General features: G+C 45.7%; 1 protein-coding gene and 1 long non-coding RNA gene across 3 annotated transcripts in view; both read right to left on the bottom strand.

Moving 5' to 3' along the window:
* The window catches only part of LOC107993614 (beta-1-syntrophin), a 298,727-nt gene that overhangs the window by 195,137 nt on the left and 79,395 nt on the right, over positions 1–24,195 (bottom strand). The window lies entirely within an intron of this gene.
* The window catches only part of LOC133666760 (uncharacterized), a 48,549-nt gene continuing 30,559 nt past the window's right edge, over positions 6,206–24,195 (bottom strand). The window contains exon 3 of the long non-coding RNA XR_009831341.1: positions 6,206–14,594. This is a non-coding gene — a long non-coding RNA (uncharacterized LOC133666760). The remainder of the gene's footprint in view (positions 14,595–24,195) is intronic.

Here is a 24,195-nt window from a genome sequence, read left to right as displayed (position 1 = left end):
CCCCACAACAAGTCCACGAGCGGAATATTTATTGAAACGGCTTTCGAAACCGTTACCAGTTTCGAGATTGACTTCTGTAAACTTTCCGCGGCAAATTTGTATACTTTACGCTTGCGCGTGTGTGCGTGCGTATCATAAATAGAAGCGATGTAATCGTATAAAAAGGTATTGCGGGGATATACACAAGGTTCGAATTACGAATTCGCAAGTGGGATCGCGAGGGATCGGGGGAGGAGGAGAGAAATTGAAACGTAGAGAAAATTAATATTCGTGAAAATATTGGTTGGCTAGATAAAAATTCATCATGGAACACGGGTAGGTATATAGAAAAATTTCTCTACGCTCGATTTCTAATTCCAAAAAAAATTGTTATTACTTTCTCAGCCCGGCGAAAAATCCAGTTTCCAATTTCATTCGACTCGTGGAAACACCGATGCGGGGAAATAAAAAATTAGAATAGGGAAGAAAGAAATTTGAAATTTCTATATGCTCTAATCACACAAAAGAAAATTCGTGAAAATCCAATTCCAACCTCGCCGATACCTAAATAAATGTTAATTATCGACAATCTGTGACAAAAAAGCCGGAAAGATTCGAAATTCCTCCCCGTCTCTAATCCCAAAAACATATTACTCCCTCTCGTCACAAAAATTCAATCCCAAACCATCGATGCCGTGGATAAAAATTAATCATCGAACGCGTAGAACACGCGTATACACACACACAAAAAAAAGAAAGAAAGTAAAAAACAAAATCCCGTACGCTCGATTCTCAACACTCTTAAAAATATTATTATACACCATCGAGTTTCAACTTCGAGCCCCGACTGGAAACCGCTTAAAAATAATCCCACGATAACACGTTTCCCTGCGCGCTCCGTGCATTTCCGCACGCAGCAACGTCGACACGACAATGCTTTCAATCTGGAAATTCTTCGGCCGCGGAGGAAACGGCCGAAACGCGATTAAATCGAACAGCAAGAAAGCATCGTGCGGCCGCAGAAAAATCGATCGACGCGTGTGTGCTGCTCGTCTCGGCCAATTCCCACTTCTCTCCCTCTCCTCTTTCATCCCCCTTATCGAGGAATAAACGCGAGCCAGCCTCCAAGCTCCTCCGAAAATGGCACGCGTTCGTGGTTAACGAAAGTCGCGAGGGTTAAACGAGTTCGATCAACGGGTTCATTTTACGAGCGCTGTCCGGGAAAAAAACGCTTTGAGGTACGAGAAGAGGTAACAGGAGGGAGGGGAGGGTAGAGGGGTTTACTGATCGTATCTGCAAAGACGGTAAAGCGTTTGCAAAGCCGCGCGATACACGCTGGTTATCCTTATCGTGGAAAGGAAGTAAGGGAATTAAGGTGTGTTTTTATCCTGTAGGAATCGAATAAAAATAGGTAACTTGTTCCTGCCATTCTGGAAATTGAATCATTGTGTCTATTATTGTAGAAATTTGTAATTCTCAACTCTCTCTGTGTAGAACGTAGAAACAATGGCTGAACTAGATTCGCCCGATCTATGATTTAGTTTTTAAATTGGATTCGTAAGGATCTCGAGTAAATTTGTTGACTTTTAGAATTGAGACAAAGACGGAATCGAGAGATTGTGCGAGGATTGAATTCGCATTTCGATAATGATGAATTGAAAGGAGATATGCTTCGACACGGCGAGGAAAGTTTTAAGTATTATTTTGCCGATCTTTTCCTTTCGACGGATTCCTGGCTGGATTTCTCGCGAATAACCGATTCCTCGTCTTCCACGAAACGAGTTTACGAGTAGAAATTCATGGTTCCCAATGGCTTGATAAAAATTTCAACCGGTGAACGTCTCGCGGGACGTTCCAGGCTTGAAAACACCATGAACTCTCATTACTTTACTGCGCTGGAGTCAAATCACAAGGATCGAGAGAGAAAGAGAGAGAGAGAGGAATAGGACTTTAAAATTCGAAGAGGAATTCTCGATGCTTTCCGCCATGAGACATCACTCCCATGACTCTGCTAAACGTTCCTTTATTTATTATTATTCAAGAGATGCTGAAGATGAATCGTTGAAGAAGAACGGCGCAAGAGACGCCGAAGAAGCGGAAGAAGCACGATATATCTTCTCTCGGGAAGAGAAAATTGGAGGATCGATTATACTCTATCATCGATTTATTATATCTTATAACAATTTTCTCGATTTCGTCGGCCTCGATTATTATTTATATCCATCGAAAGAGCGAAAAGAACGGTTATTATTCGAAATCGACGATTATTCTTCTTCTTCCTTTTTTTTCGCGCGCACCTTGCCCCAAAGTCGATCAAATTTGTACACGGACGATTGCCAAAAGCAAGGCAAACACGCCACGCGCGGGTCGAGATTGAATTAAAATCGAATGGCCGGCGAATCAATGAGTCAACAAATCGATGCATACGAAACGCGATTACGGAATATAAAACGAGCGAATGCTTTTCGCGGCGCATAAATTCGTTCTTCCTTCGAATATTCATCGTTTCGAGCTCGACCCGAAATAAAATAAAAATAAAAAAATAAAAAGAAAGGAGGGGAAGAAAGGAAGAGAGAGCGAGAGAGAGAGAGGAGAATTCCAAAAGGGAGAAAGAGGGAACTAAACGAGCAATCCGGGAACGTGTAAAACAAAAGAGGGGAACGTTCACGCTCGACGAATATAGTTTGGTCGGACAAACAGGGCGTAATCGAAAGATATCGGTTATTTATGAAAATTATGCAAATGGATGGTACCTCCGGTAATTCGATTTATACAGGGGTGGTGCACGATCCTGGCCAATAATCGATCCGGAGAAGCTGGAGATTCCCTGATAATATTTCTTTCCGCGAATAAACGCCCCCGATATAGCGAGAAATTTATTCTTTGCTAACGAATAATCTCGATTAAAATCGAGATCTCCCCGCCTTGCCCCGCGCGACCGTCATCGATTTTGCGTCACTCCGTGATTTTACGATCCCCTTCCAACGGGGTCAAAAATTATTTTACTTCCGTCGAAGCCGAAAAAAGAAAGAAAAAAAAAAGGAGAAATTTGCTAAAAATTCCTAAAAACTACGACGAGACTCTCGAGAAGTTTATCATAGCGCGTCATCGATAAAGGGTGAAAGCGGAGGAGGGTGGAAGGGTCGGGTATCGTGCGGGTATCCTGACCTCCCCCAAAGGCTGCGGTTAACCGAGGGCCAGGCGAGCGAGCGCTGTCCGCAAGATGGGGATCGATCTAATCGAGAACGACACCATTGCAATCGTCGAAAACAGAATAATCTGATCGAAAGACATTCCCACCGTCTTACCATTTTCTCCCGCTTTTTCGATCGCGAAAATTCCCCGATTCACCGTTCTCATTTACCGTCACCTATCCCTCCTCTTCGTATTACTTTAAACCTCAATCTTTATCCGATCCTCCGCTACCATCCTTATCCCGTAATTGAATAAAATCCCCTCCCCGCCCCGCGAAAACTCGGACGTGTAACAGGCCGAGAGAGATAAAGGTACATCCCTCATAATTCCGCTGTCCTTCAGCCGTCCAATTCTCCTTCCGAGAATGGAGACCCGGAAAACCCACGAGAAATTCCAATAACGCTATATTATTCCGCGAGCTAAACTTTCTAATCCGCGAATCTTTAATATCTCCGAAACAAAGCCTTTCCCCTTCCTCTTCCTTCGAATATTCTTACATCGGATCCTCCTGCCGGGTTCCAGACGAAGAAGCCGGTGAAGGTAAAAATCGGTGAAGGCATCCGGGGTTCATCCGATCGAGGATCGGAAACTGCGAGTATCGGCGCGGTGAACTCCGGCGAATTCCTGAAATTCCCGCCAGCGTTCAACCCTCGCCTCCACAACTCGTTAACCTCCGTCGCGCCATGATGTCACTGCGTGCGTGCGACAGCGGTCGGGTATCAAAGCGTTGATCGTTGGAGCGTGCAAAGGAAGGAAGGAAGGAAGGAAGGAAGAGGAGGGAGAGGAAGCGAGAGCCAACGTCGAGAGGGACGCTGTGTCGTGGTTCGAGGAGGAAGAGGAGGTCGACGAAGGGAAAGAGGAGAAAGGTGGAAGGGTTAATCTGCATTGAGGCACATCCAGTTTGCGCCTAGTTCGAAGATAGCCGTTCGAAATACGGCGTGTCCGCGTATGGCGATCGGTTCGAACCAAGAAATTCGGTCGATCCAAGAACCGCATCTTCAGTCTCGATAAATTGCGCGGAAGAAATCTGTTTATTTTCGGCAAAAGGGGAGCGCCTTTGAAGGAGAAGCTTCGATTGGAGCGACATCTTCGATAGCCGGGATCAGGGGTCGAGGGATCTAATAATACCAAGGAATGGTTGGACGATTAAACCAATTATTCGAATGCCGACTCTTTTAATCTCTCTCTCGAAACTTTTGATCCGATCCCCGTCAAATTTTCATCAGATCAGAGGCGAGCCACGTCGCTCTTCCGAAGGATCGCAAATCCCCGGATTACGCCGATAAAACGCAACTTTGACGGGGCTTCGTCGGCTCTCGACGCGACATTAATCGTCTCCGAACCAAGGGAAAGGAGGAGGATAGCAATGGATTGATCACGCGTATCCACCACTTTTATTTTTCGCGGCCTTCCTCCTCTTGTCGCGATCCCTCCACGCGACGAAACGAAACGAAGCGAAGCGATTCAACTCCGACTCGTGTCTTCCGCCATCCTTTATCACGATCTTGAGGTAAACAGCGCCAGTTTATTTACGGATATTTACGAGGGACGGACGTTAATTAATAAGAGCATTCGATCGAGCAAGTCTGTTAACCCTCGAAAACCAACATTTGTCCCGAAAATTTCTTCCAACTTTCACCTGGAAAAATCAATCGTCTCTCCGAAAAATAAATACAATTTTCTGTTGCGCGTATCCCGGATTGGAGGAGGGATGGGTGTTAAAACGAGAACGTTTCGAACTCGTCCTCGAGAATCCGCGGGAATTTAAAGGCGTGCCGTGACCGACGGTTCGTTAACCATGATTGACCATTTAATCGACGTTTTAATTAAGTTGCAAGAGCGGCGGCTGCGCCGGCCTCGTCTTAAGAGCGGGGCCGAGTTTAATCGAGAAGTTCGTTCCGGCCACGTCGGCACGTAGACTAGATAGCGCTGCTAACCCTCGTTCCGACACGTACTACCATCCCTCTAAGCAAAGGGTAAGAAATAATTTTTCAACTGGCGTTGTTACAGCGTCGACGAAGGCAAAGACCGGCCGAACTTTCGTGTTTCCAGTTTTGTAATCGATTTTCATCGATATTCGCGTCCAAAATGTTCCAGCTATATATATATACGTATATTCTCACAAATAAATATCCAAAGGGTTTATAAATCGAGAGATAGAACAGCTGGTTCGCGATATGTTTTTAGATCGATTATTATATTCGCCTCGTAATTGTTCCTCGAGAATCGATAAAAAGCTCGGTGGCGCGGGTTCTCGCTCGCGTAAATCATCCAACACCCTCGTAATTCATGATCCAAGATGATTCATCGTAATGGGAAAATTAAGCTATTGATTAATCGGTTGGTCGATGATCGGTAAAACGCGTCTCGATAGGCACTCGGCTCCTTTGTCCAGTAGTAGATTTATAGGCGAAGTATTTGTTAAACGAAAGCCGATTGTACTTTCGAGATGAACTCTCGCAAGTTGCGAGCGGGGCAGAAACAATAAGTATTCAAGTCGTTCAGTGGCTCGCGCGACTGGAAACGCGTTGCAGATGAAACTTCCCTCACCTCGTTTTAAAACCAACCCTTTTCAACGATATCTCAACCGATTCGCAGGTACAAACTTGCCAACGCCTCGAACCGTTGCAGAATTTCGCCCCGGAATTCCCAACTTTCCCGCGCCGGGCCAAGAAAACCGTTCTCTCCAATTTTAGAAAAACTTTCAGAAGCATCGCCCGACTGTTGGCCCTCCTCGGAACTTGATGAAACTATTCGAGAAACGGTTTCCGTGAAATTCATAGACTCGTCACTGCCGGTTCCTTTCGGTTCGAGGAATTCGTTAATCCTTAAAACTCTTCGTGAAATCTGCATCCATAATTTCCTTCCGTGGCGAGTAAATAACATTGTTTCACTGCGCCACGTTGATTACATTCACTCAGATAATCGGTAAAAGCTTCGTTTTCCCGAGTATTTCACGCTTGAAAATTTGAGACATCCAACTTTGGAGAAATCGATGAATAAAAGGAAAAACGATCGAAAAGATCGGGAAGATAGATTCGCGCGCGTGAACTATCGAAGGATCATGGAGAAGCTAGGAATCGCTTGTACAACCTATCCCTTCATTTCCATCATTTTCGATGGATTCGTAAAGCAGACCGGAAGTTTAATCAAGTTAAGATCCAAGATATTGACTCGACGAAACGCGAGCTCCTTTCAATTGCACGGACAGTTACCACGCCGACAATTTTCTCGGCTTCTGGCTCACGTTTGACAGTGCCCCTGCTCAACGAACATTGGCCATGATTAACGGCACACGGTACGATCGATTCCTCCGACCAATGTCTTCCCTCCCGTTCCCATATGCCATATTCGGGTTAATTAAAGTGCTCGTATTCCCATTTCTTCGAAACATCACGCAAATTTCCTAATTCGAAAAAAAAAAAAAGAATCGAAAGACATTTGAAAAAATATTCATCGACCGTTCCAAGAGTAAGTCGAGATTCATTAGACTTTACAATGTGGGATACGCGTTAAATTCTCGACGATCGAGGGAGAGAGAGTGGAAAAAAAGGGGAAAGAACCGAAAGATACACGTCGTCAAGTGGCTGTGGGAAGTGAATTATTGCCGGTGTAAAAAAAAGGAAGGAGGGGGTGGAAGCGACGAGATACACGAAAGAAAAGGATTTTTGCCTCGATATTAACCCCCTTTTATTCCCCGATAGAATCGACGACCAAAAAAAAAAATCTCTGTAATCGAGGGGAACGATCGAGAATTTCTCTTTTTCATATTCCATTTTCTCATTGGAGAATTGTTGGGGGAATAAATTGGGCGAGCCAATCGAATATCGAACGGATCCTTCTTTCCCGTTCCCGATTTTCGATCGCGCGTTGGGACGAAAGCTTGACCGGCAAGTGTGCGATACACGGTTCCTGATTCCTTCTCGCGATCCAGGGTGGCACACGACGAGCCTCACGCCGCAAGGAGAGAGCGAGAGTGTGTGGAAATCGGTGGAGATTGAATCGGCGAGATGAGCGCCGCCTTGAAATAGGATCAACGTTTCGAGAGCTCTGTTCTCTGCTGGATTGGATTCGGGGGTTACGTGCGAGATATTAGGGGAGGGGAAGAGTGGAAATTAATTCGGTGGCTTTTTCCAATTGAAATTGTCGTTATTGTATGATAACGTAACGGAACGTAATGTAATCTCGCCAATTAAAATATCAACGAAAACGTTAAAACCGAATGATTTTAATAGGGGGAGGGAATTAATTTTCGCAATAACATTTCTTCCAATACGAATTTCCCTCCCCAACGAATTTGCAACGAGGGAAATAATAGAGAAAAAACCGTTTAATTGGGGAGGGGGAAAAAAAAAGAAAAGAAAAAAATGATATTCGAGATTCGATAAATATTTATTCGCTCATCCGTTCATGATTTATTTCGTTTCAAGAAAATGTCTGGTTCGAGGTTCGAGGAATGAGCAATGAGCAAACAGGAAAAAGCTTAAATATAGAAGTGATGAAATAAGAAAAGGCAAGACCGCGAGCAGGTTATTTTCAAGCGACCTTGCATAAGCCGATTTTCCGACTGTTTAATTGTCAGGAAATATAGGATGACTGAGGTAAAGAGGGGAGATTGAATCATTCCAATAAAGGGGAAGGAGAAGTAGCGAAGGGAGGTATTTTGCGAATGAACGAGTTTTGGAACGATAAGAATGATATTCGAGACGATCCAACAAATTTATCAACTATTGGACTAGTAAATTCTCGTTTTATTCTTCTATTCTTCGTTCCATAACAATCCTCTTGATTGATTCTTTCGAGATTCTCCTTCTCATCGAATACATTATTGCCTCTAACAAAACCAGATAGTATGACAAATTAAAGAAAAAGTAAGTTCGTTCAAAAGAAAACGTTCTACCAAGAAAACGTAGCTTTAAACAATCGGAAAATTTGAAAATTTACTCTTACAACCGATCTTTACACCAATCTCTCAATCAACGGTTCAATTCCACGTACAAATATCACGATGAAACGTCGCTCTGAGAATAATCATGAGTCTTCCGATTTAAAGGTTTCCCTTTAAACGAGCGCGAGTGATGTAAGCAGATCTATATTCTCTCGGCCAGCGATCGCCGGTGATTCCATAACACAGCGGGGGGAGGAAAGCCAATCTCACGTGGCAAATCTCAGGGCCGGCTTTCTAATTAAAGGAACCCGACTGTGAAAATTAGTTGGAATTTGTCGATCCAACGGCCCTGGCCACACTGAATTCGCGCCTTCGCTAATTAAACGCCGCCAATGAGCTCGACCTCTTACGACTCGCTCTCCTTCACTTTCTTCCTTCGATACGTCGTTCCACGTTACGTAAGAAGCGGCAGAATTCTCCAGCTCGAGAAACCCGAGACAGAGACAGGGACAGAGACAGAGAAATCGTGCAACCATCGCCGAACCTTTGATATTTTGCTCCTTAGAGAGACCAGCGGTTACGTTGTCCCGATTCCTCGGAACACACCCTTTGAGAAACCCGCTGCCAGCGTTTCTCAAGTCCCGTTCCCTCTTTGTGAGGAAAAGTACGACTGTGTAACGCGGGTCGCCAAGTAGTTTGCGCTACGAGTAATTGACGGAAATTTAATTGGGCTCTCCTCGAAATTCTTGGACATCCGATCCGGCTAATTTTTGGAGGCAGTTTTTGAGAAATTCTCTTTTCGGGAATGAAAAAGGAACACGTGCCTTTCTTTCCAAATATTGCCCCTCTTCTTTCCCCAACTTTTTCCTTTTTATCAACTTTTCGCGGCTATCTGCAATTACCTCGAACGAACGAGGCGAAAGAGGCAAAGATAAAAAGGAGGAGGGAGAACGCTTTTGGAGAAAGCTTCGGATCGGTATTTAACCGGAATAACGGAAACCTCGAGGGAGGAGGATCCGTCGTCTATGTCAGAAAAATCCAAGCTTCGCCTTCCCTTTGACCGCTGAGTAGCTCGAAACGTGTACACGGTTGTCGTGTAATCGAATAGCCGGGACGGGGATCGGTCCGCAAGTTGAGAAACTGTTCCCGGCTGTAAGCTTATTACAATACGGCAACTGTATTCAACAAACCGATCGAACTTATCCGATTAGAAGAGGTCGATAATGGACGGTGCCGCATACGCCGTTGCTCGTCCCAACAGAGAAAACTCCAAAGGACACGCAAAGTATCCGTTGACGAGCAACTTTGCGTCACTTTTTATCCGAGGAGAGCTCGAACGAGGAATCTCGAAACTTTCCAAGATTCTGGATTGCCGAGGTAATTATCCTTGTCGATGAGTGGACGATCTGCGTTTATTAAGATCTTGCAAATTAATTAACCCCGCCTTTGTGGAGAGATCCGAATGAATCATTCAGGGATCCCTTATAATAATTAAAATCGGCTTATTATTTCTCGGCGGTTGGATATCAAAAAGTTTGGATAAGAAATCTCCAATCCGCCTCGTCATCTATCAAAATTTGAGAGAACGCTTCAAGCGCTATTAGACGCATAAGCGATCCAACGATATAATATCCAGGATCGATCTTCCAAGGATTAAATTGCAGCGGCGGCTCGCAAGATCGATAATCTCGGCTGGCTGTATTTAGGAAAGGGGGTGGAAGAAGCTTCGAAGGACGGTCGTCGTGGAGGTTAAGTTTCGACGTTGGATAGTCTACCCGGTCCGGGCGTTAATGGATGATCGGTCACGAAAGCTTTGGGAAAGGGATGGAAATTCGGCGGTCAGCTCCTTCGAATGGTGCATACATTTGCGCTGAATCAATCTCAACTTGCCCCAAGACGCATTTGGCCTTCGGATTTGGATCAGTTTCGATCCACTAAACACTTCCACGGATCTTTATATATATATAAAAGTGAATACGAAAAAAGAAAGGAGTAGAAAGTAATAAATATTCTTAAAATTTATCTTCGACGAGCATCGATCGAATACCTATCGTTATATCCTGTTATTCGAAAGGGTCGAAACAACGAATCATCCACCCTAACCTTGAGAGGCCGTCCTCCCTCGACTCCCTGGATAGTCGTCCAGGATCCAGCGTTTTGAGAAACGCTGACGCGTTCGACCCTCCACCGGTTTGTCTGCATAAAATTGCGAAAACGTCGTCGAGAAGTTTCGTAAATCAAACAGAGGGTAGGGAGCAGAGGGTAGATCTGAAGAGAAAGAGAGGGGGAGAGAGAGACAGAGAGTGAGATCTCGGTATCGAGTCGACGAAATCCTTTTAAAAGTTTGACCGAGAGAGTTGAGCTCGAGCTTTCGAGGCTTCTGCCTTCTCACTTTCTCGTGTCCCCGTCTTAAGGTTATCTCTGCTTATCCTTCGCCCTACAGACGGCCCGCCTTGCGGAAGATTTAAATATCTTGGTTGTTGCCTTCGACCATCCCCCTTTCCTCCTCCCCTGGTAATTGCAACGGACGCCTCTTTGTCGGTTACTCGAACGACTCTGCCTACTCCCGTCTCTGTACATCTTTTCATCCGATTCTTCGCGGATTCCTAATTGCTAACGGAGATCGCTTGTCCGAGAGAACGGCAAGATTTTGAGATAATATAAAAAATTTAAACGGAAACGTTGGACAGCTTCATTTCCGAAAAACACATCTCTTAGATGCAGACGCTGAGCTCGTTGATCCACGAATCGAGAATACGAGTATGATCAGTGATCAATTATTCTGAATCCAAGTAATATATAAAATATAAATCCGAATGATCCAGTAGCAACAGAGAAGAGAAGAGTATTATATCGATCGAATCGTTCGCCTCATCTCGATTAGCTTGAGAGAATTTCCAATTTTTCGAAAATGGTTAAACAACAGGGGAAATTCTTTCTTCCACTGGTTTAACCGCGATCTGCAACGCCTATGCAGATATTGCTCGCGGAAGACGGCCGATCGAATATTTCAGCATCGTTGCGGCGTATTTTCGCGGCGGGCATGCGGAGAGTGCGGCGTATTTTAATAACGATATTCGCGTATTCGTGTGTATTCGCGCAACTGAAATTATTGTTCCAGAGACGAGATTTGATCCCTTTGTGCCGCGAATCTTCGCGGTTTCTGCGAATCGATCCATGGATTCCATCAGCCGCGATTATATTATGAGCTCGGTTTCGCGAACCTCCGAATTCCTCGTTTCTCACAAAAACTCGAAGATTCTTCGTTACCTTCGTTGTCGGAATTCGAAATTTTCAATCTTATTAAAATAATATCCAAATTCGAAGCAACGTGTAAAAGCAAAAAGGGGAGGGGAGAGGAAAACTAGGAGAAAAACCGAACGAGTTATTAAGTGGAGTTCCAGTGGAATATTCTGAAATAACAGATCCGACCAAGTCACTGCTCGACTTAAGCATACCCTGTAACCGGCTTTCGGGCAAAACGAGTTAAATCCAGACGTAAGAGTAACAGAAGAAAGAATAGTTTGAGAGAAAAAAAGAAGAAAAAGAAGGAAGAATCTGGCAACAATTCACCAATCGTACCCTCTATCTCGCCTTTCCGCGATCCCGAAAGATGAAGGGAGCCACGAGAAAGAAGGAGGAAAAAGAGAGAGGAGAGAAAGAGAGAGAGAAGCGGGAAGGAAAAAAAGATACAAGAAATAATTACTTCCCCGATGGTAAGGATAAAAAAAAGAAAGGCAAGACGGGAGAGAGGCGAAACTAGCCGCGGGGGCCACCAGCTTCTCCTATCTCTTAACTTTTGTACCCTCCAAAGTTAATTACTCGAGGCTACCGATAGGGATCCTGCCGTCCTTCCCTTTGCAGGCAAGGGGAGAGGGGAGGGGAGATGGAAGGTGTCGAAGTCGGAGAGTGCGTGGAGTTCGGATGCCTCCTTCTGAAACCTCTGAAACTTCGCCTTTAACGGTTCGAGAGGGATGAAAAAAAAAGGAGGGGAGGAACGACCTCGTGTTCCTCCTCCTCTTCTGCCGGACAAGAAAAAGAAACGGAAGAGAAAGAGGGAAGAGGGAAGAGAATTCCTCGGGAGAAAGGAAGGAAAAGGAGGAGGAGGAGGAAAGAAGAGACGAGCGAGGAGAAGAGAAGAGAAGAGCCGGATTTCTCGATACCCGAGAGGAGGGATGCACGAGAGACAAAAAGCCGAGCTAACCTTCTTACACCCATTACCGGGGGTTAGGAGGTATAATGTCGTTAATTCGACGTTTTCGCGAGCCGGAGGCAGCAGTACGGTTACGGGAAGGCCTGCCCCATCCACCCTGTCCCCCTTAACTCGTCTCTATGCCGGGAAACAAAGTTGCGGCAATCCAATTGACCCAACGGGCCATATCCGACCCGTCACCTTCCCTCTTACGCGATCGACCCCTTTTTCCTCCGTTTAAATCTCCTAAGTCGCAGTCTCCTCCGCTTTTTCCTCCTCTTCTTTCGGAAAATTCACTCGAAGAACAAGCCAATTTGCCTCTAAAAATTCTATCCTAACTTCTCTTCGATTCGTTCTAATTGGAAATCATCAATTACGAATTCTTTCTTCGATCCTTCGAAGAAGGGATGTAGAGAGAGAGAGAGAGAGAGAGTTCTCGCGATGAATATTCGAATTTTTATTCGTCGCCGAGATGGATATGGATATGGAATGGAAATCCACCGGAATTTCTTGCCGTGGATTCGATCCTAATTGACGACGACGAATCACCTCGCTAATTGACCAAAGGATCCTTTCCCTCCAAGGATGACGAGTTTTTCGATAGTTTGGACGAGTAGTTTCAAAGAGACTTCTCCTCGGGAATCCTCGAGTCACGGATTGTCTCGGGACTTGTTCCGGGCTAATAAGAAGTAACCGAGATGTGGCCTAACTCCACCCGTCTCCCGTTCTTCCTCGGGATCAACGCGAGGAGAGGGGTTGTCCTCCACTGTTTCTCCGGGAAGGAAAGGAGAAGTTTCTTCTCGGAGTTTTCTATGATTTATTACTAAAGATAACACAAAGAATTTCGCTTCGACAACTTAATTACGCTGCCGTCTACAAGATCGTCCGAAGGTAAAATTCTTCCGATCCCTCTCCTTCTCTCTCTCTCTACGAGACGAAATTTATTCGTAAAAATAGTAGAACTATTTTTTACGAGCGAGGAATTTTACTTCGATAAAATCTATCTCCTCATCCTCCTCCACGTCGTAAACGACAAATTTCCTCCTTAAGAAAGCTCGAGATCACTTCTCTCGCTCCTCCGTTTGGCGCACGAGTGTGTCAAAAGTGGACGAGAACTCGTACAACGTTGTCGTAAACCGAATGAATAAACCATAACGAAACGATTCGAGGTTTTAAATCCGGGACAGTTTTATTCTCGACACGCGTTTTTTTTTTTTTTTTTATAGCGCGATAACCGAGATTCCGCGCGAATCTATCCGCGCGTTCAATTTGTCAATCTCCATACAGCGGTTCGCACGCCAATTTCAACCCCTTCCCTCAACCTTCTTCCTCCTCTCCATCTGGCTGGTCTCTCTTTTTTTTCCTTTTCTTTCCTTTTCGAAAGAGGTAGCTTTTCAGGAGCGGAAGTGACCACCAACCAAAGCCACGTTCGAACGTACGGGAATATAACCGGGAATCTTTCGAAGGGTCGCCATTGAAATCCGGCGAAACGCTTTGAACCGACCGCTCTATTCTTCGCCCCGCGTGCTCCTTTTCTCTTCTTTCCCTTTCTCTCTTTTTCTCGTCCCGCTTCTGAAAGAGAGGGTTTCGCGCCTCGCGAGACAACGATGGCTACTCCAATTTTTTTTCCCCTTTTCTACTTCTCCGTGATGCGTGCGGAGAAATCTTGGGATGATTTTCGAGAGCGTGGAAGCGAAGGGACAATGGGGGACAAATTGAATGGTGGAAGAGGCTGATGGAATTGTTTTACGGTCGGATTATGGGGACGCGGAAGGGCTTTAGGGCTTTCATTGTGCCGATCGATAAGGGGTAATAAATCTGTCGATAAATCGGTTTAAAATGCTATCGCGTTATCGGCGTTATTTACTCTGCCCGTCGCTGATTCGCCGTATTGTTGTTGTGCAATTAGCAGTGTACCCGATTAAAATCGCGACGCGTCACACAACAGCTTCGTCGCTCTTTACCCTGTTAAACAATCGCGGAAAACCTAGTGAATACGTTTTTAATTTTAACAAACCACTTCGTTAATCCTTATTCAAAATATATTTACGTATCGCTCGCCTCGAATTTCTCTATCATTTTTCTTTTTTCTTTTTTTTTTGGAAACACGTATACATAATTTCACTCGAGGAAACAATGTAATATTTAATACTTCATCGGTGATGAACAATCGAAAATACATAATACACGAAACGAATCGTGTTATATTAATCCAAATCACGCAAAGTAATTATGGAAAGACTCAGCGTAATTCCACTCATCATAAATCTGATTATCAAAACTTCAACTTACCCCCTCCCCTTTAGTCCCGACAACGCGTTATTCCACGTGAAAACATACCTGAAACAGAAGAGGGAACAATCAAGAATGAAGAAGGCACGTGAGAAATACAGCGGGGAGAAAAGCGAAATGCATAAACGGATCCTCCTCCTCCTCCTCCTTCGTCGGCTCGGTCGATCGAGTTGGAAGGGTAAAAATACGACGCGGACGATATCTGGGCGCCTATCCCCGAAGGGGGAGGGGGAGAAGGGAGGCGGGCATAAATCGTCGAAAGCGTGTAATAGGCGCTAGGAGAAGCGCGTGATACCGTGACTTACGTTTCGACCGCGAAACAACCCGGCAGATAATTAATTATCCCGCGGTTGGATAGATACGCCCGTTGAAAAATCGTGCCGCGGACGACCCCGCCGCCACGATTTACGTTTGCCAGCTCGTTATTTTATCTCCACCACGAGTCCACCTTTATGCAACTTGCACGGGGAGGACCAGCTTTTTCCGGGAGGAGCACCGGTTAGAAAACGGAACGCGAAACAGAAAATGTTGGTATTTAAACGGGGAGAGGAGGGAGGGAAGAAAATTTATGCATCATGACAGTTTGAATGTTTAATCGTTGACGCGAACAGAATTTTTCCTCGATCCTCTCGAGATGACCGGAGAAGGGGAATTGATTACGAGTTTTTGAATTAACGCGAGGTTTACGAATCGAAAGGAAAAAATGGTGTACGAGTGTTAAGCTTCAAATTAAATCGTTCACGTTAAATTTAAGGAATAAACTTGCGTCAAATTTCCGTATTTATCTTCATAACGTATATTTCGCGCTCGTAATTCGATGCTGATCGATTCAATTCTAAGAATCGAACGATTACGTATGTACGGGATATTAACCTCTCGTAATAACGCACAATCATTCTCGTTCGTGCGGGGTCGGTAAAATTTCACGGAAAAATTTATAACCGATGTTTGGGATCAAGGACACGAAGCGTGGCGCGTACGCGGCACACGTGGCTAAAAGAGTTAAGAATTAACAGGCTCAAATAGAATTTCAATTTATCACGTATCCCTGACATTTCCCGGTTAAATCTATCGTCTACGTTACACGGTAACGGAAATCGATTTCACGCAACAGTTTCCGCGATTTTCAATTAATCCCAGGAGGGATTGTCGATGCGACGAGGAAAAATAGCGCGGCCGTTTCGCGATCCATTAAAGCGTTAATTTATTCACATCCGAGGAACAAGTTAATCGATCGTTTCGACCTCACCCCTCCATCATTATCATCCCGCCATTTATTCCTAACAATTTGCCTAATTTTAATTTTCCGAAATCGATTCGATCCGAAAACCCAACCCGTTTCAAGATCCGTCGCGGCAGAAACGTGGAGAGATTCTGAATCAACGATCAATCTTTGCAACGCGCCACTTATCGTGATTCACGTGATAATCTTTTCTTTTCGATGACGAATCGTCCCTTCGGTCGGTTGGCGAGCCAGCTAATGGAGATGGACTCGTCAGATTTTGGCGATACACGATTCTCCTCCGGTAGAACGGCGATTAATGAAATCGGGGCTCGCTTTGGACCCGAAATCCCTCTATCTTGCCCTCTATAGAGATTTCCGGGAAACGAGGAGAGAAGAAAACGAGAGACGGGAAGAGGAGAAAAATAGAAGAGGGAAGGAAATGGGTTGGGGTCTGATAAATAGATAAATAGGGTTTTCGGGGAGACACTCGGATTGGACCGGTTGGCTCTCGCCCAATCGTCGTGTATTAACGTTCCTGAAATCGAAGGGATCGTTTCTCACCGCTCGTCCCTTTTCCCTTCTCTCTTCCTTCCTTCCCTCCTTGCTGAAGTTCGAGAGACCGTCGAATTCGTCGAGATAATTCGACGGTTAATCGAGCGAAACGACCGTGCCCGCGGAATCATGGCCACCGTTCCTCCACTTTCCAACCCCCCACTGATCCGGTATAACGTACAGAGGTTAATATCTCCACCAGGCTAGAGGATAGATATCCTACATCTTAATGGCGTGCGGGTTTTAATTCGTTTCTTCGTTATCAAGCCGAAGAATCCACCGGCCACCGGTGATATTGAAAATTAAATATTGAAACTTCCATTCGCTCGATACCAACCCACCAACCCTATCTACCTACCCCGCAATTATTTCGAGAGCGGCTTTTGTTCGTGCAAAAGGTCGGATCGAGAAACGTTGGATCAGAATCTCTCCCCTATTTTAGACCAAGTTTAAACCGCTCCTGAGAACCGTCCCTCCCCGGAATTCGGGCGGGATGATGAATCCTTGATCGTGATCGATCAAACGCCAGTCACCGGCAGAGAGAACGGAGGGGAGGGGGGTTGATAGTCACCGCGATAGCGTGGAATTAGGGAGGAAAGGGTGACGGCGAGGTAAACGCGGCGAGGACCAAGTTGGCTGGTTGGAGAGGCGAAACTTGACTTGGGGGGAGGGGAGGATGTTCCGGATGGTGGAAGTTGCACCGTCGGGAGCCGGATGGGGCGCGAGGAGAGCCGAGGAAACAATAAGACAATAGGCCGGCGGGGACAAGTGTACAATGAAGGAGTGTCGCGATACAAGCCGCTTTTGACCACCCAGCCGGCACTGCTGCGGCTCCACCCCCTCCAAAGATGAATGCGCGCGCCACCCTCCACCGCGATTATTCTATATTCCGTGGAGGATTTAAATTTTCGTGAAAGGATGTGTGTGGTTAACCGGGGACCGGACCAGAGATTCTGAGAGGGGAAATTTATGAAAAGTAGGCTTTCCGTGCGGAGGGAATTTCTTTTGAGAACTTTCAGAAACTTTAAGTTTCCAAACTTTGGGAGGAATTACTCGAGAGTACATCGAGATTCACGACCTTGGCAATTCGACTGTGTTCGGGATTTAGATTTAGTTTTTGACGTGGTAACAGATTTTTAAAAAACTCTGAAGATCGAAAGAAAGAAACGAGGTTTCTTCGTTTCACAAGTCTTCTGCTCGTTGACAATCATTTCTCAACTCATTCCTTTATTTTATATTATCTGAAGTACACGTATATCCATAGTCTACGTAAGAGAACAGAAAGGAGTCTCACTCCACATATTCAACTTAAACTCCTTACTACAACTTAACAAGTAATCCTTAAACAACACTTACGTACACTTACAACTTGTTTCGGCCTCGAGAAGTGACCCCCCTCCCCTAAAGGTGTTCCACGAATATTAACACCTCCCCGTATTCCAAGTTTACCTGTACGCGTACATACAACGATAAACCTGGTCTAGCAAAATCTCACACTTGCGCAAAGTTTCGAGTTCTTCTTTAACCCTTGCCGCCAACTTGCCCCCCGATGCTTCATTCATGCACTTGTGAGAACACGACGCTGGTGTATATAAAGTCATCCACGACAACTCGACACGGGATTCCATCCTCGCGTATCCATCACGCGATGGAGGGAACCGATACCAGAGATCAATGGATACGCGCGCGTATCGGTGCGCTGACCGCGCCAATTACAGTTCCTCCCGACAACTTAACCCTCTTCCTTCCCTCGAAACGGAACAACGGTTTTCCTTTGCTTTTCCCATGGCTCGCGTGACGCTCGCAATTATCGCGAAACTTGGAAGGGAGCGTCAGAAATTTCACCCCTTAAAACGGATGCAATAATTAAACGGCCATCCGGGTTAAGTCTCCGCTCCTCTCGCGCCATGGATCTGGATCTTTCGGAAATTTCAATCACAGGGAGGGGGTGAACGAAGGAAGGACTCGAAGTCGTTGAGCCAGGAAAAAATGAGGGGCGAGTTTGTAACGAATTGTGATAATAACGGAGTCTTGAATGGACGAGGAAAGAGCTTGTATGGAAGAATTAAGTGACTCAGCTGGAAGGGGAGAGGTTCGAATTCGGGGGAGGTAGTCTCTCTCTAGCGATCTTTAAGCGACGATGATCATCCCATTCAACACCGCGATGATCCCGGATATCCCGCGATATACCGACTCTCGCTTTTCCGCCCGAGTTGGCCCGATTCATCTAGTCGAGTCGTGAAACTCTTCGCTCGATAGAACAGAAGAGCCTGATAATCCGGCCGAAATTTTCGTCTCATTAACCCCATTGATTCTTCGCCGGCCTGCGCTGTCTTCGCTCTTCGCCACGGAGACGTCCGCGCGGCGCTGACGAACGAAAGGGGACAAAAGGGAGGGAGCAAATAAAAAATTGGCGAAACCAGACTTTAAAACTTCCCGAGAGGGTATAATTTCATCTCCTTCATTTGTAACCATGTGCTTTTCATTCAGTCGCGCGCTAATGCGAGCGTCGGTTCACGCTTCTCGCCCTTCTTGGTTACACATCGTCGACTTTGGTCGTAAATTCAAGCGGACGACGAAGCTGCGCGACGAAAGAGAGGCGCGTTTTGGATTTGCAATCGGTGTGCGGGAGAATGGAGAATTTTAAATGTGTAAATTATTGTTTTTCCTTTGGTTTATAGAATATATTATACGATCTTCTATTCTTCTTCGACATTTTCTGTCGAAGATACGCTCGAGAAGGATGGATCGGGTCTGCGACCGGTACGAAAATTTAAATACTTAAAATTTACGCGAGTCCGGAATTTCTAGCGGTAGCAGCTCCAAGTAATTTAATCTTTTTAGCGTTTAGAAGTAAAAAAAATCCCCGAGAAAGAAAAAAATCCAACGAAAAAGTAGGATTTGCGGCCGAAACGCGAAATCTCTCGAGCGGTAATGTACCGGTATATTTATCCAAGCTGGAGGCCAGCTTCGTTTCCCGATGTCCTCATTAATTTCTAACGTGGAAAGGAACGTTTCCGGTCGGGTCTTAACGAAATTGCATCAGGAATTAAAGTTTCTACGCGTCCTCGGGGGAGGAAAAATCGATTGACCTCAACGAGATACCTGCGACTCGATCGAAACAGATCTGTCTTTTCAACTTCCATTTTTATCGAAAATTCTTCGTTCCATTTTTGGATCGATTTTCACCCTCGTTCGCGGCTCGAGCATCGAAGCGTGGCCGTAATTAGGATGAAAAAAAGAAAAGGAAAAGAAAAAGGAATAATTGTGAAAAATTTTAGAATCGAATTTCCCCTGTAACAGCGGATTTAAGAGATTTCGCGCTATAGATTCGCCGACTATTCCATCCTGTGAACTTTGAATCCATCCTCGGGATATAATTTTATATGAAGCTTTTACTTCGATGGAAGTCTAGATTGAAAAGTTTTTTTCTTTCTTTTTTTTTTTTTAATCTTAGATCGATGCGTAAGAAAATTCTGTCTTAAGATCAAAGTAACTTTTACAGGGGGGAAAAAAAATTCGATCAACAATGGATGTCCGATAAAATCCTTAATTTAATAATCGTCGCGACCTGAATGCAAGAAACAAGAACAAAAACAAGAAACATAACACGAATACAACGCGTCCATTTCATTTCCATCGTTAACGATCAGACACACTGGACGCGCACAAAACACGCATTGGCAACGATTGGCGATAATTCAAATTTCGTACAAAATTTCCCCTGCCGTAGTTGACGAGAGTCTTTTTCAAACGCGGGGAAAATTACAATTTAAGGGCGACGTGAAAATTTTCTTACCCTCGCCAACAACAAAAACGAACGAACGAGGGAAGCGAAGTTTCATCGATGTCGTTTTTTTTCGAAAAAAGCCGATTAACCTTAAATTTAATCACGAAAAGGGAAGCACTTTGATCACCGATCGAATCTCGAATTTAAAAGGAGCGAAAACACAAGCCGAAAAGAGAATCTGCGAGACACACGCGTTGGATTAATCTCCGTTTCACGAGAGGCGAGAGACGACTGTTTTCTACGGAATCCCCACGGCTTCCTGATCCCACTCCCCTCAGAGATTGGATTTCAACCGAGCAGAGATCCTCCATATAATTGAACAACATTTTGCCGGACAACGGAGACCCGAGCCAATCGAGTTAACGTCGCGGAATCTCGTCCCCCGCGAAATTAGACGATAACGTTTCGCGCGGCGTTCCTCCGATTATTATCCGTCGCTTGCTCCACGTTTCGCTTAAATAAAGCGACCCCGCTCCGAGTTTAAGCGAATTACGCGACACCCTTCCTCCACGCCCGCTGTCGTCCTGTTTCCACTTGATCTGACCCGTGGAATCGTCCCTTTTTCTTTCCATAATTCCTCCTCCTCCTCCCGAGGAACGATATTCCCCGCGTAAGCTCGCGAGAAATTCTCGACTTCCTCCCTCCCCTCCCAAGTTTACCCTTAATCCGGTTTATTTTAATTGCGCGAATCCGAGAAATTGAATTTTCAGGTCTCGGGGAGAAGCTCGCCTGACCCGAGACCGTTTCTCGGATCCACAACGATTAGTAAAGAGTATCGGCGTAAATCGGCCACGTATAAAGTATTCAATTTCGTATTATTGCTCGGGTAATAATATGGGAACGATCGATATTAAATTAAACGGAGATTAAGTAGGGGAGCGATGTATATCGCGGGGAGGAAACGCTTGGCCAATTTTCACGCAGCGGATAAAAAAACGAAACGAAACGACATCGACGATGAATCGTATCCCTTGTTCGTTCAATCACTTTTCGGACGGGAGAGGTACAAATTTCTGGGGGATCCGCGAATCGCTCGCGACTCGGAAATCACCGTCGGCCAAATGTCGTCCGATTTCAAGCGGGACACAAAAGGAGCGGTCTGAGGGGGAAATTCCGGGACAATGATAAAACAGAGAGAGAGAGAAAGAGGGAGAGGGGAAAAGGAGAAGGAAAAAATAAAAGAGGAGAAAGGCGAGGGAAGAAAGGAGGAAAAAGGGTCGTGGCGTAATCGAGGCCGCCGTTGTCCGAGATTCGTAAACCCGCGCCACGTGAAATAATTCCGGAAGCGAGGAGCGAGCGTGTTAAACTGTCCTTAACAAAGGAGGGGATCCGTCCCTCCCTCCTTCTTTCCTCCACCACAGACACGATTTTCCCTTTCTTCCCCTCCTTTTCTCTTTTCTCTTTTCGAGAAGCCAAAAAATTTCGCCTCGCCCGAGATCCACCACTTCCGTTTCTCGATCGAGGCGGTGTCTCCCCTGCAAAATATCGAAATATCGCGCGTGCAACGCCGACAATTTTCAACTTTACGCGGCCCCCGCTCGTAAATACAAATGGAAAGGAAATGGAACCGCCTGCCAGTTTCCCCCTAAGTGCCTCTCGTCTCCTTCTCTCGACTCGTCGCCCGATTCTTCTCCATTTTTCACTCGCGACAATGAAGTATTCGTGGAAATATTCGACGAACTATATCGAGAATACGCAAACTTTCGCAGAGAGAGAGAGAGAGAGGAGCGCAGCGATGATTTCTCCGATTGGAAAATGGCGAAAGGTAGGGAATTGGTTATTGGCGTCTCGCGGCAAAAGCGCAGCTCGCGGTCCGGCCGCAGACAGATCGATCGATCCCCGAATGATCGTTCCTCCTGGAGGTTGGGGGAGGGGGCAGGCATCCATTGTGATGCGGCACGAGTTTACTTTCCCTTTGCCGCGAGCGTGGAACGAGCATTACAAAATGAATGGGCCACGGGTGTGCAATCAGAGGCACGCACGCCTCTACGTGACCGTGTAATGAAAAACAAACATTCGGCCTCCCCCACCCTCCCTCCGGCAAATAGAGGCGCATTATAGGGGCGAAAGTACGGGGTGGTCGGTAATCCTTGGCGGAATTAGCTGAGAGGCTGGCGGAAGCGCGGCCATTGTGCTCCCGGAAAGAAGGCATCATCGCGCTGATTGCTCGCAAAACTCGAGCGAACGGGAAATCGGTATCGGAGCTCCATCGTTCGTTTAAACGCAGACGCCGATTTTTTCGAAAAGAATCGCGTGGAAATGGAATGGAATAAAGCCGAAATCGTGGAGAAGGAAACCGTTCTTGGAAGAGGATAAAATTTTCGTAGAGATTTTACGTAGAGGATGAAATATCGATGGATAATTGTAATGTAATTGATAGAAAGCTAATATTAATTCTTTCCAAAGATCGATTTCACTCGGTTTGATAATTGTGTATGTTGAAGTATCGTTCAATCGTTATCGTTTTATCTCTCTTGCTTCGATGATCGTATAAAAATAAATAAATAAATGATATCGATAAATAATATTTTTCCAAATATCCTATCTTGAATTTCCATCTTCACGCGATCGAAAAATCGATTCATCCCCCGATAGGGAATCGATGAAAATTCCATTGGAATTATCTAATGGTCGATCCATTGTTTCGAGATAGTACAATTTCCGCCAATATTATCCGGTTTCCGAAATTCGAGGCGCGAACACCGAAGCGAGACGAAGCCGCCCAGCGTTCGAAGCGGGACGATTTCCAAAAAATCGATATTCAATTACGGGCGGTGTTCGCGGTTCCACTTCGTGACGAGGCAAGGGGGGAGGGGGAAGAGAGAGAGAGAGAGAGAGAACTTCCGCCGTCCCCTCCTCGTTTCGCCGTTTACAAATTTCTAACCGCCCCCTTTATCCCCCTGAAATCCCGCGGTATACGAAAATAAACTCTTTCTGCCCCACTCGCGGGGCAGACTTGGGTAAATTAAAAAACTCTGGGGACTACACGCGTGTAGTACTCGCGGCAAGATGGCGTAAAAATAACCCGCAAGAAATCCCCTCTTATCCTCGAGTTACTTTTCCCGAGTTTCGATCATCGTGGACTCGATTAGTCCTATAAATATCCAATAATTTCCATCTCATGGATGAACTTGTTCCTTCGATTATAATAAATTTCTTATTCTTACTTCTACAGTTATCTTTTCGTTGAATGAAAATTTAATAGAACTTGGACTTCCCTCTCCCTCTTTATAATATCACTTGTTTGATCCCATCGTACTTATTTCACTCGTCTCTCTCTCTTTCATCTGCCACTCCCGCTGTTCCACTCGTTTAATCAAGAATCGTCTTATCACTTGTACGATCCAAGATTGTACAACGTTCCACTTATCCAACCGCGGATGTCTATATCGTTCCACATACCGTTCCGCCGTCACGGAATAATCCCTCAGACGATCGACTTCGTCCCGAACGAACGAGTCATCCATAAGAGGTGAGCGTATTCGTTGAGAAACGTGGCCGAGATCGACGATTTATAGGGTCGATTCGCAGGTGCGTCGTCGAGTCCACCGTCTTTCGAAAGGAGGCCGAAACGCGGTGCGTCGCGTTTATATCCGGCCGTCCACGTCCGGTTCGCGGCACACGGAGCCTCCAGCACCTCGAGTACAAACAGGGATCGTTTGACGCGAGTGCAACGATCGCGGAATAATGCACGGCGGGGAGGGGCGTCTGTGTTTACCGGGAAACGTACGCCGTTTCGAACGGAACGAGTCCGCGCGAGCCGACGGTCGATCGGGGAACAAACGGCGAGAGGGAGCCGGCAAATGAGTTGGAGGGCCGCTCAGGGGCGGTTGAAAACGGGAAATGGGGGGAGAGTGAGAGTTGGAGTTAGTGATCGAGCGTGCAATAGGCGTGCAAGTGACCAACCGAACGAGCAAGAGAAAGAATTGCGAATGGGCGGGTAAATAAAGAAAGGTGGGAAGGAAAATGAAGGGAGGGAGGGGGATGGAGGAGTAGAAGGATGGGTAAAAGTATATAAAAAAGAGGGAAAGGTGGAGAAGAGGAGACGAGTGAAGAATGGAAGGGAGGAGAAGGTAATGGAA

Source organism: Apis cerana, linkage group LG10 (assembly GCF_029169275.1).
Source record: "Apis cerana isolate GH-2021 linkage group LG10, AcerK_1.0, whole genome shotgun sequence".
NCBI classification, from domain to species: Eukaryota; Metazoa; Arthropoda; class Insecta; order Hymenoptera; family Apidae; genus Apis; species Apis cerana.
The sequence above is the reverse complement of the archived record's forward strand: the minus strand, read 5'-3'. Positions and strand labels throughout refer to the sequence as shown.